Source organism: Pimephales promelas, chromosome 20, assembly GCF_988280905.1.
Source record: "Pimephales promelas chromosome 20, fPimPro1.hap1.1, whole genome shotgun sequence".
Classification (NCBI taxonomy): domain Eukaryota; kingdom Metazoa; phylum Chordata; class Actinopteri; order Cypriniformes; family Leuciscidae; genus Pimephales; species Pimephales promelas.
The window spans coordinates 10,505,273-10,516,960 of record NC_142788.1 but is presented as its reverse complement, the minus strand read 5'-3'; positions in this window follow the sequence as shown (position 1 = coordinate 10,516,960).

Below are 11,688 nucleotides of genomic sequence, written 5' to 3'. Positions count from 1 at the left end.
CATCCAGCATACAGCTACTTTTTCAGAGGTAAGTTATACTTCTTTTAAGGTAAATTACTTTTAAAACGTATGAGCCCATTGGGTAAATGGTATTTAGAAGAAAGAAAAGAAGAAGAAAGTAAAATAAGATGTAAGCTACTATATAAACCTCTCTTATATTGTGTCTTTTTCAGAAAATGTACCACTAACGTTACTGTTCACATAATGATTTGCCGTCTTTTTTTACCGTCTACTTGTAAATAAATGCTGCTTTCACCTGATGAACATGTAAACCTCTTATAAAATTGTGTCTTTTTCAGTAAATTTACCACTAACGTTACTGTTCACATAACATTTTCCGTCTTCTTTTCTACCGTCCACTTGTCAGGACTGTTAAATTACCGTTACATATGATTATTTGAATCAAGGTGCTGAGCTATAGTTGTCAACCCTCCCGTTTTTTCCGGGTTTCTTACGTATTTTATCTCTGTTCCCGCTGTCTTCCTGTTTTAGTATTTTCCCGTAAAATATCCCGTATTTTTACGCTCTGATTGTGTGAGACGTAGGCTACAAGCTCGGACCGATTCGGCTTAAATTCGTTCATACTCGGATGCAGCGCCACGCGCGCTGGCCGGAGACACACTGCGTGCGTCTATAGTTTGTCTTTTCGACAACACTTGAAAAATCCGCGATTGCTGTCAATCAAAAGACCCTCCAATTATTATGGGGAAGACCGGAGTCCGGGCCAGCCCCCTCCTCATTCACCCCGAGACGCTGAGCATCCATGGGTGGGACAAAATCACAGCATTTATCCAATGACCGTTTAGTTGGGATATTTTTACGTTCTATTATTATGTAACATACTGTATATATATATATATATATATATATATATATATATATATATATATATCATATAATGTAGCTACTTATTTTAGTGGGATCAGTTTTTCAGAAACTGAATACTATGTGTATTGATACTGCTGTGACTTTGTTTGGATTATGTATTGTGGTAGTATTTGATTGATTGATTGATTGATTGATTGATTGACTCCAAGCAAGGAAACTGGAAAAGAAGACCAGGAACCAAACCTGAAAGGTCTTCCTTTTGCGTCTCATCAGTTAATGGAGCGTGTGCTTTCACTCGCAGTCTGAAGAGTCACAGCACCTCAATAGGTACTATTACACCTTATTTGGGAAAATGTGTACTTAATAGGTATCATCATCATCATCATCATATTAATATGTGTTTTCTCTGAGCATAGAGTCTGAATGGACAGATGAAAATGACAACATCCTATATGGTTCCTATGATGCATCTCTAACACAGCAGCTGACTGAAGACTGTGATCTCAGGACTGACCTGATCGGCCTGCTCACTGAGGTAGCATTATCATTATCACATGTATTTTGCTCATGTGAGAAGCACAAGGTTGTTGATATCAAAGATTCAACAACTTACTTGTCATTTACTGCTACATTTTTTTAAGTTTACAGTTTTTTAGTACATTTAGTAGGGATGCACTGTCACAGTGTCTGGTTGTGTTTCCCTGGGTTCACTAGAGGTCCTCGTTCTCACGGTGTCATTTACATTAGACTACATTTCACAGCATTCTGTTCTGCCACTCATCCAATCATTTCACACATTGTTAGTTGTGTGTGTATATACCCTGTCTGTTTTAGTGTTTGGCACGGAGTCCTACTTTAATGTCCCCACACTTTGGATCTCGTTTTGTGTTTCTTTGTATGTTCATGTCGTTTAGATTGCTTACATGTTATTTGACCCCTGCCTGGACTGAACATAATGGCCTGACTTTATATTTGTGAAATGATGTTACATTAAACACACCTGCACAAAACAAACAACAGACGGACCGAATGAAAATGCAAATTCACTCTCTGACAGTAGGTGGCGCTTATGGAAGGGCAGTGATATAGCCAATCCTTGGTTGCGCTGTACACAAAGCAGCGTGGCGCTTATAAACACGGAGCTAAAGGAAGAGAAAATGCCATTTAAACTTTTCTGGAGACAGTCAGTTCCCTTCCGAGAAGGGATTCATATAAACCCCCACCCCCAATTCAGTATTTATATTTTTCATCCACTATTTCAAGCATCGTGAACAGTGAGCTTGCTGTGCCTGATACAGTTTTGCGTTTGTCTTCAGCGTGTCCCATCTCTGGCCTGTGTTCTGTTTTCTATTTCCACACAAATGAAATTTTGGGTAATGATTGCAGAGATCGGAACAGAGGTCGGCCAAAATAAAATGTCCGGATGTCGATCGTGTGTTTGGAGCAACAACAAAAAAAACACACTGGACAACTGGTCCATCTCTACATTTTTCATAGTTCTTTCTGAATCTTTCCTGTTTTTACAGAGCCCATCAATTTATGATGCAGGCTGAATTTTTACATTTAATGTAAAACGTTTTTGGACTAGGGAATTTGTGTCATGAGTCTGGTTCTTTCTTTCTGTTTTCTTTCCTTTGTCTCCCTCTGCCGGTTAGACATCATCATTTCTTCTCTTTCCACACGCTTACACTTCTATTTTCTCCTCCTTTCATTACCGTCAGCTGATTCTCATATTCTCATCAACTACACACCTGTTCTCTATCTTCTCCTCATCTCCACGCTACTTCTAGCCCTCTCTTTCTTGTCTGAATTGTCGGATTATTGTTTGACCCTAACGTATGTTGGATCGCTGTTGTTTGACTTCTCTAAGTAATTTTCCACCAGCCCTGTACTGTCCTGTCCTGTCTGGTCCTGTGTGTCTGAGAGGATCATTGCCTACCGCTGTGCTATACTGCTTCTGTGTTACTCTCAGCAGTCGCCGAGGAGAGTAGCTGAGGGTCTGACTGCAAGAGCGCTGTACCAGTTCCATAGCTCCCGACCACTCTGGGTGGCCAGCTGAGGCCCCTTATCTCCATCTGCAGAGCTACTTTCTGTTCCCTTCTGTGGAGAGACATTTTCTGTTATTCAGCCTGTGAGGCGGTGATTCATTTTCTTATTAAAGTTTTGAGTGATTTCTGCAACCTACTCTGGACTCCTTTGAATCTGTGACAATTTGTCCATGTGAAGACACATCTCATCAGTCACCACAACACAGTCTCTGATCTGAAGCAACAGGATTTATTTACAGACCTTGCTGAAGATAGATGAACTTGACTTATGCTTTAGCCTATGTAAAGAACTACATTCAAATGGACTTAAAGGATAAACAAGTTAGTGTATTAACTATTGCATGGTTATTATGCTTTCGCACCACAAGATGGTGCTGCTGCATATATCTATGTAATCTAAATAGTATCAAATTACCTTGTAGAAAAATCCTGTTATTAAGTTATACGCCATCTTAAATTTGCACAATATTCCCCATTACAATTATTTTTTTTTGCAATATTAATTTTTTCCTGTCACTTCTGCTCATGTACAGATGGTAAATGGGCTCTATGCACGGCGGTATTTCCGGTGAAGGATTAGGGATGCTCGATAACTTCCGCCGATCATAGAGTCCAATGCAATACCAGGAATTTATATTGAATTTTATACTCCATGGTTATACTAAAGAAACGTTAGTCACAAAAACAGATAAAACAGACACCCCTCGTTGTGTTTATGCTTCTTTTTAAAATTATATTAAATAAACATAACTATATATAAAATTACATCTTAACGTATGTACGTTTCGTTTCAAAGACGGGAGGACAGTAAATATTGAAGACTCTGCCATAATCCCGTTTTCTCCGGTTTTCCTCCGCTTTAATCTACACAACCGGAAATGGACGAGCATCCTTACGTCAAATGCGGAACTTATGCGTGCATATAGCCCATATCTAAGGCAGAGCTGAGCTCGAAGAAGCGATCTTGCTGTCCACCCGTGAGGAGTGTGTGAGGTATCCTGACATTCCATACCATGTAGGGCAAAACCACCCGTCTCCTCCTGCCTCGGTTCCCACTCTTTTCCTACATCTCTAAGCCTTCAACCCTATAAGCTTAATACCTCACATCAAATGAAGGACAATAATGGTGTACAATACAATAAGAAACAGACGTAGAAGGCAGTGAAATAGGTGGAGTAGAGAGACCAAGGACCAAACCTATATGCGGCAGTGAACTTATGCCTTGGAAAGGTACAGTGAATCCCTCTCTCATTCCGTCAGCCGCCTCTCCTCTGATATCGAAGCGCTGAATCACTCTGGGGAAGCCGCTGTGTAATAGGAGAACGCTTCTGTGCAGCTGCGGCCTATATATGTACGCTGATAATTAACAGCGATGCTCATCAGATTGGAGCTGCCCACTGCTTCAGCATGCCACATCAATGTAGTCAATGTAGTTGTGGTCATATTACTGTTGATGGTTACCCTTGAGCTTGTGTGTAAATGTATGTGTGTATGTTTAGTGCATCTATTTATATGTGCTTTATAGGCAGCAGTGCCAGCTTGATGGAACATGTTTCAATGTGACGCTATCAAAGTGTGTGCCATCAAGCTATTTTAAACATGCCTTCAGCAAACCACATTATTATATTAGCCTATATTATATTATAGTTAATGTACCTATGTGTGTCTCTATGTGTGCCGATATCAATTTTAGTTATTTAAATCTTAATGGAGTAGTTCACTTTAAAAAAAAAAAAAAAAAAAAAAAAAAACTTTTGCTGATAATTTACTCACCCCCATGTCATCCAAGATGTCCATGTCTTTCTTTCTTCAGTCGAAAAGAAATTAAGGTTTTTGATGAAAACATTCCAGGATTTTCTCCGTATAATAGACTTCAATGGGAACCAAACGGTTCAAGGTCCAAAAGGCAGCTTCAAAGGGCTTTAAATGACACCAGATGATGAATAAGGGTCTTATCTAGCGAAACGATCGGTCATTTCAATAATAAATAAGTTTTATAAGCACAAATGCTTGCCTTGCTCTGTTCTGTGATGAGTGTTCGTGACTCTCCTGTTCAAACTCGTTCATCAAAATGAACAAATCTTTTTTCGAGTCAAGACTCGAAGGGTCCTAGATAAGACTCATAAGATTCATCGTCTGGTGTCGTTTAAAGCCCTTTGAAGCTGCACTGAAACTGTCTTTTGGACCTTGAACCGTTTGGTGCCCAGTAAAGTCCATTATATGGAGATAATCCTGGAATGTTTTAATCAAAAACCTTAATTTCTTTTCGACTGAAGAAAGAATGACGTGGACATCTTGGATGACATGGGGGTGAGTAAATTATCAGCAAAAGTTTTTTTTAAAGTGAACTACTCTTTTAAAACATACATTTAACTAACCAAATTTGCGCTGCAACGACTAATTGTTAAAATCGATTATCAGAAATGAAAATAATCGACAGTCGCCCCAATAGTCGCGTCTACGAGCTGTGCTCGTAGCAGTGAAAAACAAACAAACATTTCTATGGACAAAAGAAACACATATAGAAAATAGCGGAGGACACAGAGTGAGCTGCTGCTGGAATGGTTCATGATCCAAGTTGTCCGAAACACGAGAATATTATTCTCTTTATATTTACAAGCATTTTAAACAAAAGCATAAGCGTTACTGCATCTTGCACTGTCGTGGCTTGACGTGTTTACAGTGTGCCTCTGACACGTGTTTTCCTCAGCGCATAACTTACATTTTATAGTTATGTAGTTAGCTGTAAATGTTAGAAAGTCCCAGTCATTTAGCATATTCTGACAAACAACAAGCGAGTCTTGTTAAACTTAAATGAACAGCATTATAATTTTTAATTAAGTTGTTTTAATTTCTGACTTTGACTTCCATAGTATGTAAAAAAAAAAAAGTAAGTGATGACATTGAGTAAGTTTACATTTTTGGGTGAACTATCCCTTTAATTGTCCATGTACTATATCAAATAAATTAGGTCTCGTGCAGTCTAAAAGAAAAAAACAAAAAGTCAAAGATTAGCTTGAAGTTGAACTTAAATCTTGAATGTCACACAAAGTCATAATATGGCTGTAAAAATGATTTATGCCAGTTCAACATTTTCTCAGTGTAAATAATACAATTTCTGCTCTATAATAAGACATGGACACTTTTATGATAATGTTATTTAGTGTAATAAAAAGGCCCAAGCTGAAAGGGAATGCTAGTTTGTGATGGAATGTAATGAAATATATGCTGAGATCTTGGCAATGACCCAGAAAGATCCCGTGCTTAACCAAAACTCTGCCTCTTCCCATAAAAGAGCTAAACGATCTGACCAGACCAGTTATAGTGTGAACAGTGTGTGTGTGGACATCAGTATGTATGTGAGTGTACAAGCAGCCGAGTTTGTTTGTATTCATTTTGTTCAGTTGTGATTGTGTGTGTCTATATTTGTTTAGTGTGACTCTGTGTTATAATGGATCTGTCTCTGTATGATTCTAGAAATATATGGCACAAACTAAGTGTGTGTGAGTGCTGCTGTGTGTGTGTGTGTGTGTGTTTATGGTGTAATGGCCTCTGTGTGACCCCAGAAGAGAGCAATGGAAGTTTACTTTCTGCTAGAAACATTTCAATACTTGCATGTCTCCTTTCATATTTTCCACACAGCCCTGCTGTTTCCTGCTGTGCTTATACATACACTTCTCCTCAATCTTACATTGTAAGTGCTGTGTTTCTTTTTTGAACCTCCATGTGTGACATTGTTTTAGCTAGCAATAACACGCTACACCACCCTTTCTACCTGGTGCTGAAATACTGAACAAATCAGCTTTCCTAAAACCATGTGTCTTTCTTTACAGACATTTGGTTTTCTTATTGTGAGAATATGATGGCTATGGCTGATGTAGCTATACATATTATATCTTAAAGGGACACTCCACCTATTTGCATTAAGCTTTCCATTGTTAGAAACCCAGTTATAATATTGAATGGTCGTGCAACACTCTCTCATTTTCCCCTGAGATGAGGGAATTCTGCTATTTACCTTTTTCACTTCCTCCTACAATGACGCAAAAATCGTAATTTTACGTCATTGTATTAGTGAGAGGGAGTATTTATGTAGAGACTACAAGCACTAGTTCCCACTCTTTCAAACCCGCCCATAGGGGGTTGGGCCTAATGTGCTAACAGACCTATCACAGATCAGAGCCGGTGCGTTTGATTTCACCGGCAGAAACTTTTTGAAAATTAGAATGAAGGTACTTAATACGCAGATGGATGCATTATGGAGGATTGGGATTACACATAGTGTCAGCCATCTTTTTTGGAAGCTACGTTAGCAGGCTCTTGTTCTGTGAAGAAAGCCGAGATGACGCCATGCACATGTGTATTATGTGTTAAGTCTACAGTGTGTCATAAGGGTGTCACGATTTTGGATCGAAATTAATTCGAAAATAATTGAGTCTCCCGCATATTGATAGCGGCTCCCTGTTAAAATCTCCCAGAATCTAAAGTGAGCGAGCAAGAAAAAGTGTGCATGCCGAGACAGAAAAAACTGTGCGCATAGCAGAGAGAGTGAGAGGCCTTACGTGTGTGCCTCATGAAGGGCATGTAAGACAGAGAGCATCCTGATTGGCCGATTGATAAAACTCGAGAATCGTTTCGAACCGTGAACTTAGAATCGAAAATGTAATCAAATCGAGGATTTGGAGAATCGTGACACCCCTATTCATCACCATCTAGTGGCCTGGCAACAGAATACAGTGTTTTAGTCATTTTCACTGATCGTTTTGATGATGTCGTCTGTACGGGGTAAACGCAATGGAAAAGCTTCTCTGTTTTAAGCATATTGTTGTCATGTAAATGTACCCTAACACTACACAACAAACATAGATGTTAACGCCACCCAACAATGAATTGAAAAATACAAAGTGACAGGGAATCCATAGTAGAAACCATAGTACCAAACGAAAACTCAACCAAAGACAGACAACAAAACATGACAATGAAACTATGATCTAAACAAGACACAAATGTAACAAATATATTTTAAAATGTAATTTATTCCTGTGATGGCAAAGCTGAATTTCCAGTATCATTACTCCAGTCTTCAGTGTCACACAATCCTTCAGAAATCATTGTAATATAATTATTTGATGCTAAAGAAATGTTTTATTATTATTATTGTTGAAAACGGTTGTGCTCCTTAATTTTTGTGTGAAAAAGTAATGATTTTTTTGACGAATAGAAAGTTTGAAAAGAACCGTTAATTTGAATTAGAGATCTTTTGCAACATTATAAATGTCTTTATTGTCACTTTTGATCAATTTAAAGCATCCTTGCTGAAGAACCCCCCCCCCCCCCCCCAAAAAAAAAAGAACAACAACTCTGAACTTTTGAATGGTGTGTATTCTCAAATGCCATTTCTTAAGTCAAGTTTAAATCAGAGACAAAATATATTTTAAAAAAACACAACTCATTCAAATGAAAGCTGTGAGACAAGAAATTATTGCCATTGTAAATATTTAGCTATATTAAATATGACTGATCTTTGATCAGAATTCAACCGGAAAAAAGCCAAACAATTAATTTCAGCAGCTTTTTTGTTTTCATCTCGTTGATCTCACTGTTGGGATGTGGATCTAAAAGATTAGTTTGTCCTGATTCAAGAGGACAAGTAGAGGACAAGCACTGAACCCGAGTGCTTGCGGATATGAATGTTCCATTTGGAAAGTCATAAAAAGAAGAATAGGTCAAGTCTGCTTAACCCGAAACACAGATGCAGCTATTGAAACTTTGGCTTCCAGACTGAAATCCACTCTCTTAAACAAGTCTCCCAAGGCCCGTTTCCACGGACTTACTCCATCCAGGCTAATGGAAAAGCACAGCTATTGTGGCCGATGTGATGAGGTGCACTGTATGGCTCAGGTTCACCTCTGCAGATGGCTTTGAGTTCTTTTGCATTATTAGTCAGAAACAGACATAAAGAAAGCATGGGAACTGCTTTTAGAGTGCAGACCAGGTCCAAAACTTTTGTTTGATATGAAAAAAACTCTTAACCTTCATATTAAACTTTAAAATATTACTTTAAAATATTAAACAGCACATAATTCATCCTGCATCGTTTGTGCCAGAGACATTAATGAATGCGAATGGTTTGATTGTGGTTATACAATCAAAGAATAAAATAATAATAATAATAATAAAATAATGATAAAACTATAGTTATACTCTACAAAGTTGAGTGAAAATGGTTTTATTTTTTGGTTGACTTTTTTTTTTTAAATATCAGGAAACAGTGTCAATAATCGGTCACATTTAATTCAGCACAAAGAGAGTGCAGGACAAGAGATGTGAACTTTGCTTCACTCTGACAGAGTGTTAACTTAAAGAGCCTTTGACATTTAGCTCAAATGTAATTTCAAACCAATTCCATGACACATATGGCATGGAAAATGCTAGTGGGCAGTCGGGGCAGGGCCACTGTAAACAATTTTTGGATCTTTTACTAAATCTTGAATTCATCATTGGGTGTGTTTCTTAGTATGTGTGTGTTCACTTTAAAGTAGCCTACGCATTTAGATTACACACACTGCAACGCTGTCAAAAATGGTATCTTGTCAAATTCACTGTAAATAATAGTCATAATTATTTAGATGTTATATTTCATACTTCAAAACTGAATGTACTATATAATTTACAAATATAATTTTTAATATGACAACCTACTTGAAAATCATCAATAGACTTTTTTGAAAAAAGTACTTGTGTTGCCTTTGTTACGGAGACACAAAACCGTACTAGGTACTGTGGATGGAGATCATGGAGAAGGATGGTGAGGTTTAGAAGGAATAAGTGGAAGGTAGGATGAACATGATTTTGTGGAAGGAGCTTGAGCGGGCAAGTTATTGGGTTGATTTGTTTAACAATGGACAAATATAACAGGGACTTTCTGCAGGGGAGATAAAGCCGAATGTGGAGAGCCACACTTTCTGCCCAGGCTGATTAGCCTGACTTCATCATACTCATATTCTTGTCTGAATATGAGTCCGAAACTCCTCCGTAGGGCTTTGATTATGAGGCGTGTCTTAACCAAACCATGAAAAAACAAAACTCTGCACTCAATTGGATAGTCGGTAAACCTACAACCAATCAGAGCAACGCAGTAAGTCAACTTCTTTGCATTCAGTTGTCAACAACAGAACTTACTTATTTTAGAAGTAAAATAACGAGTGTTGCTTCTTTTACTTGATCCTCCAAGAGTGCGACCAAAGGAGAAACCACAATGACCACAGGCTTTTCATTACGTCACATCTTCTTAGCGACCGTCAGAGCCAGCTGATAAGTTACACTTTTGCCGAATCATGTAGGAAGGGCGGCAAAAATATCTTTCCGATCGACAAATGCCTTGATTGCAGTTTTCTGTTTGTCTATTAAAATGAATGCGCTGTCGATTTATTTCACAACAGACACGACAGTGGAATCTATACATCTCAATTCTCCAGCTGCAGTCATCTTTGACAACATGATTACGTCCTTGCAGATCATCTGTCCATCATCGTATAAAGCCCGCCCTGGAAATTTGATTGGCCCGAAGGTTTTTTGCCAGATCAAAAATTCTCCTCAATGGATCGAGTCCTGACCGAACTTCCCGACCAAAAAAATGTTATGGGTGGAGTTCGGGCTGGCATCCAGGCTACAGGCTGATAGCTGGAAGCATTGATTTCCGGGCATCGGTGTGGCTCTTCTGGCACGGCACACCCCGTTGAAGGTGTTGGTAAGCTAAGTCCTAGACGCTCTAACTGTCCGAGACCATGGGAATAGAGGAGGTTGGTAACTGAGCATGCATCGGAAGAGGGTGGGCTTCCTGGAGGAATGGCGGAGTCAGTTCGATGCATACTTAGCCCAGGACAGGAAGTGACTCCACTTGTTCTGGCAGTGATGACAGAGGGTACAGTGGAAGCAACCAATCTTCTGAATTTTGATTTTGGTTTGTCCGTCGCTTTGTGGTTGATATCTAGATAACAGGTTAATGGTTACACCTAGTTCAGACAGGACCACTTTGGCAAGTTACTTTGAGTTTATTAAACACAATTTATCTTGTAATCTTTGGCGATATGGTTCCTTATGGGGGTTCTTGCTCCATAATTTATGGCATACAGAGCTTAAGCATTATTGAAAGCATTATGTGATTGAAGAGGAGTTCTGCAGTTTCCATGGCCTTGGGTAAGCGGTTGAGAAGAATCAGAAATAATTCTCTTTGGAGGAATGAGCTACAGAGACGAGCACTTAGGTACACCCACCAGGTGTGACAATGGGCCATGGGGAGCAGAAACAGTTTCCCAGATGGTAACACTGATCCCATGAGTGGAAGACATTGAGAGATGGGAAAAATGTCTTATTCACAGGACAACCCGCGAAGCAGGCTCGTGGTGGCAGCCTCTGTGATGTGATCATCTATGCACCACTGGACCGAGGATGATTTAATGAGGTAAGATGGTTTTAGGTTCCTCCGAGGCCAATTAAATAGAGGCAAAACAAAGCATCAGCCTTGATATTTTTGGTCCCTGGATGAAATAAGATGGAGTAATTAAAGTGGGTGAAGAAGAGGGCGCAATGTTCTTGAACGGGATTTAAGAGGAAAGCTTTTCGAATGTACTGTAGGTGATCCATTAACACCAAGGATGATGGGCTCCCTTCAGCCAATGCCACCACTCTTCCAACACAAGGTTGATGGCAAAAAAGTTCCCGGTTGCTGTTGTCGTAATTCTGCTCCACGGGAAAAGCTTATTGGAGATGGCACATAGATGGGAGGCTTTCCTTGCTGGTGAGGCAAAAT